Genomic DNA, 4,907 nt, shown 5'->3' on the forward strand with positions numbered 1-4,907 from the left:
GGAGACGCCGTCGGGAGATCGGGGAAGAGTTTTCTTTTCTGCATGAGCGTTCGAGTTCCCTGGAATCCTCTAGCAGGGAGATAGGGTTTGGAACGCGAAGAGCACCGCAGTTGCGGCGGTGTCCCGATCTTCCCCTCGGACCTTGAAAATCCGGGAGAGGGCCACGTGGAGGTGTCGCGCCGGTTCGTACCCATATCCGCAGCAGGTCTCCAAGGTGAAGAGCCTCTAGTCGATAGAATAATGTAGGTAAGGGAAGTCGGCAAATTGGATCCGTAACTTCGGGATAAGGATTGGCTCTGAGGATCGGGGCGTGTCGGGCTTGGTCGGGAAGTGGGTCAGCGCTAACGTGCCGGGCCTGGGCGAGGTGAGTGCCGTAGGGGTGCCGGTAAGTGCGGGCGTTTAGCGCGGGCGTGGTCTGCTCTCGCCGTTGGTTGGCCTCGTGCTGGCCGGCGGTGCAGGATGCGCGCGCCTGCGCGGCGTTCGCGCCCCGGTGCTTCAACCTGCGTGCAGGATCCGAGCTCGGTCCCGTGCCTTGGCCTCCCACGGATCTTCCTTGCTGCGAGGCCGCGTCCGCCTTAGCGTGCTCCTCCGGGGGCGCGCGGGTGCGCGGATTCTCTTCGGCCGCCATTCAACGATCGACTCAGAACTGGCACGGACTGGGGGAATCCGACTGTCTAATTAAAACAAAGCATTGCGATGGCCCTAGCGGGTGTTGACGCAATGTGATTTCTGCCCAGTGCTCTGAATGTCAACGTGAAGAAATTCAAGCAAGCGCGGGTAAACGGCGGGAGTAACTATGACTCTCTTAAGGTAGCCAAATGCCTCGTCATCTAATTAGTGACGCGCATGAATGGATTAACGAGATTCCCGCTGTCCCTATCTACTCCAGAGAAAAGCGGTCTGCGCAGCGCCACCTGGGGGAGGTGTGTTGCCTCCCATAACTGGGTTAAAACCGCCAGGAGACCCTCTGATTCCCTGAAGTCAACGAACGCGTCGGGGCTCAGAGGAACCTGAGTGGGGCGGGGACTGTAATGTCCAATCTCGTGGCCTTGTCGTGGCTCTCTGGCTCAGTAACCCCCTTAGATGGGGCGAAGCTAACACGGGATGGGCCGTCCATGCATGACGTTAAACGGCTAGCCCTTAACTGGGTGCAACCCTCACGGTCCGCACTGGCCCACCGTTAATTAGCAAAAGCGGTGGGTGAGACATGGTCGGTCATGATCCCCCGGTACGTGTGGAGACCCCCCTGGGGAACGTAACTCGGGCTTGAGTGCCGCACCGTCTCGATGATGTCAAACTCCACAATATAAGACCCAGCTACCACCTTTAACATCTCTGGGCTGTGGATTTGTGAGGGTTGTCGTGTGTCAAGGTAGGACGTAAAACTCCCGTCGCGGCAAGACGTTAAGTGCCCCCAACCCAAGCGAAAGCAAAGGGTGCGTGGCGCAGGGGAAGCTGCGTAACGAGAGACACACCACCTGTCTCTCCTGAGTTGAGCGCGGCGGCTGGGCGAGGGTATGAGGGTAAGTCTCACGACGATCCTGGGGCCCTGCGGTCTGGCTGCTGCAGTTCCTCACGTCCTGGACGACGTTAAATGGTCCCCCAACCCAAGGCGAAAGCAAAGGGTGCATGGCGCAGGGGAAGCTGCGTCGCAAGGGACACAAGATCTGTCCCTCGCAGGGCAAACAACATCTCAGCTCTGCAAACCCCACGTCCACATTCGCTGGGGAGGGATCACGGCCCGAGCCGGCAAAGGCTCATCGCCGTGAACGGGATGTCCCGGACATGCTCCGTCAAGCCGGGGCATGGTGACATGTCCCCGGCTAGGTTAGATGGGGCCAGACCCCCGAAAGTCTGGGGGACCGACCCAGCACCTGGGTAGGACTGGGTTCTTGGCCTTTAGGTGGGAACTCGGCCGAGTAGGGGGCGAAGGCCGAGAGGTGAATCCGCCTCTCCGGAATGCGGTGGGCATTTGCCGGGGAGGGACGGGTGAAATCCCCAGTGATGTGGTTGTGGAAGGGGACTAGTGCGCTGGAAACGGCGTGCTAAACCCAGCAGCTCTTAAAGCTCTTGGTCAAGGGGCGGGACTGGTGAGCGAGCTGCAATTTGCCCCCCCCCATGCCAGAGAGGCCGGTCCGGGGTAAGAGACGGGCCTCCAATTTATCACTCTTCAATTCAATCAATGATGGCAGAAAACGTGGAGAGTGATACGGCGCTACCGGAGCAAGACGCTCCATTCGATGCAAGATCAAACGTCTCCGTCATGGAGCGACACGCGCATTTTCTTCGGCTTCTAGACCGAAGCGTTAAACATGGAAAGATCACCGCAGATCAAATTCGGGTGATCAAAGAAGAAGTTGCCAACTGGGCTTTGGCGCATGCCAAGCTCGAGGGGCAATATGAAGAGATAAAGGCGGAAAATGACCGCCTTAGAAAAGAGGCGGCAAAGCCCCAGAAGTCTTATGCTGCAGTTGCGGCAGCACCAATCACAATAAAACGCACGGTGCAAGACACGATAAAGCAGAACGTACAGAAGGCTGTCCCAACAGTCTTCATAAAGCCTAAGAAAGGGGACGATGTCAAGACGGCAAAAGCCAAATTTGAAAAGAGTATAAACCCTAGAGTAGATAAGATCAAAATAAATCAGATCAGGACTACAAAAAACGTATTGATAGTCGAACTGGCCTCTACTGAGGACAGTGACAAACTAATGAACAATACTAAAATTCAGGAGTCATTTACATGCGAAAAGCCCAGAAAGCGAAGGCCACTTATGATGATGTACGACGTACCATCATATATGACCCAGGACGACGTGGCTGACTGTGTTTACGCACAGAATTTTGAGGACAAAATGACTCGCGAAGAATTCACAGAACAATTCAAGGTCCGCTTCAAGGCAGGTCCTCGTGACCGAAACACTGTGCACCATGCCATTGAAGTGTCACCGGAATTGCGTAAACGGATCATTACAACCAATAGATTATACGTAGGCTATAATGCAATATCCGTCAAGGACTATACAGCCCTTGCTAAATGTACCAAATGTCACGATTACGGACATGTTGCAAAATACTGTAGCTTCCTAAACCCAGTATGTGGGAATTGTGGAAGCGAAAAGCATGACAAAACAAAGTGCGACAGAGAAACGCCCACCTGCATCCCTTGTAAATACCGGAAACGCACCTGCAACACTCCTGGTAAGGAGTGTGCAACCTATAAAATAATGATACAGCGGCTCATACAGAGGACAGACTATGGCAACGCGCTATAGAGTCACTCGAAAATCACCTAGCAAGCAGTTGCGAGATGCAGGTCGGTGGCGGAAGCTCAAGGAATCACAGGAATCTCTGCCCTCGGTGGTCAACGAGCGAGAGGAGGAGAGGCAGGTCTATTCTGTCTTAGTTCCGGACGTGCGACCGGAGATGCGGGACTTCTCCTGCCAAGTTGGGTCCTTCCTGGCCATTAGGAGGAGTCCTCCAGGTGATCCGGCGACCGAGCAGACCAACTTGGAGTCTACCTCTTCACAGAGTGGGGGCTTTCTCACGCGCAAGGAGGGAGAGACCTATACACTTCCTGTTCCGACAGAGCGGCCGGAGTCGACGGATTTCTCCTGTCAGGTCGGGGGTTTCCTGGCTACAGGGAGGGGTCATCTAGGCTTCCGGGAGGCGGCGGTGACCGGCGGGGCGGCTTCATCCGTCGGGAGCGGGGGTTCCCGCTCGTCCTCGGGGGCGGAGTCGTCGTCGGCTGCCGCGCCAGTCTCTGCAGCAGAGCACCAGCAGACTCCAAAAATGACGCAAGAGGATGTCGAAACAATTCAAGTTGGAAAAATGTACACTCAGTGTCCACCAGGAGACACATACACCATTTGTGAGGAAACGTTAAGACTGTCAAGACTGGAGGAACCCACAGCCCTAAACGCGGCTCTGAGGCAGCTGGTGAGGGTCGGGCATCCTCGCGGAGAGAAGGTCACGTTCCCGGCACTGGAGGATGCAGACTGTATTCATCTCGCTGCGTTAAACATTCCCACAGACTTTGAAAAATTACAAGACCTAGTGTCAAAATTATATATCAGACGGGGTCGGGAGTTCGATATCGACAAGACCTATAAAAACATGGTCAAGATGCACGGCAGGATTGGTTTTGATCCTGCCCAGGTATGGCCTGACAGCCATTTCTACACCAGACACCCGGATTAAGATAAAAGTCTTACAAATAAATGCTATGAGGAGCTCCCTTGTAACTCAGGAGCTCCGAAAGATAGCGGAAGAGAAAAATATCGATGTTATGTTAATTCAAGAGCCAGGCTCTGCCTCCGGCAAGGTCACAGGCTTTCCCGTCACTGCCCAGGTAATATCAATGGGTCCAAACCCCATGTCAGCAATTGTCATCTACAACAAGTTAATCAAAACCACTGTCTTGACACAGTATTGCACTTCCCATGTAACAGTTGTGGAGATAAACTTTTATAATACATCTTGGTACATAATTAATATATATTGTCAATACAGGGATCCAATCAATATTTATCTTGGGCAGTTATCTACAGTATTGCGAGCCCTAGCAGGCAAAGCAATTATAATATCAATGGACAGTAACGCAAAATCCCCCCTATGGCACAGTCAAGTTCAAGATCAAAGAGGACTGGCACTGGAAGACATAATTATGGAACATAATTTAAATGTTGTCAATCTCCCCGGCAACCCTCCTACCTACAGGAGCAGAGCTGGGGCAGCATCCTCTATTGATGTCACGCTCTGCACGACAAACATTGTAAACAATATCCAAAATTGGCAGGTCAACGACAACATAACCACCAGTGATCATAACGCTATTGAATTTACAATAGCATCACAAGGGGAGCATGTGCTAGAGGGGTGGACAATGCAGTATGACTACGGGAGAGC

The 4,907-nt window shown here is 53.4% G+C and overlaps 1 pseudogene; it reads left to right on the plus strand.

The window, feature by feature from the left end:
• LOC126320698 (large subunit ribosomal RNA) overlaps positions 1–900 on the plus strand; it is a 2,974-nt pseudogene extending 2,074 nt beyond the window's left edge.
• Positions 901–4,907: the final 4,007 nt, after the last annotated feature.

The sequence above is a fragment of the Schistocerca gregaria genome, unplaced genomic scaffold (genome assembly GCF_023897955.1).
Source record: "Schistocerca gregaria isolate iqSchGreg1 unplaced genomic scaffold, iqSchGreg1.2 ptg000742l, whole genome shotgun sequence".
NCBI lineage: Eukaryota > Metazoa > Arthropoda > Insecta > Orthoptera > Acrididae > Schistocerca > Schistocerca gregaria.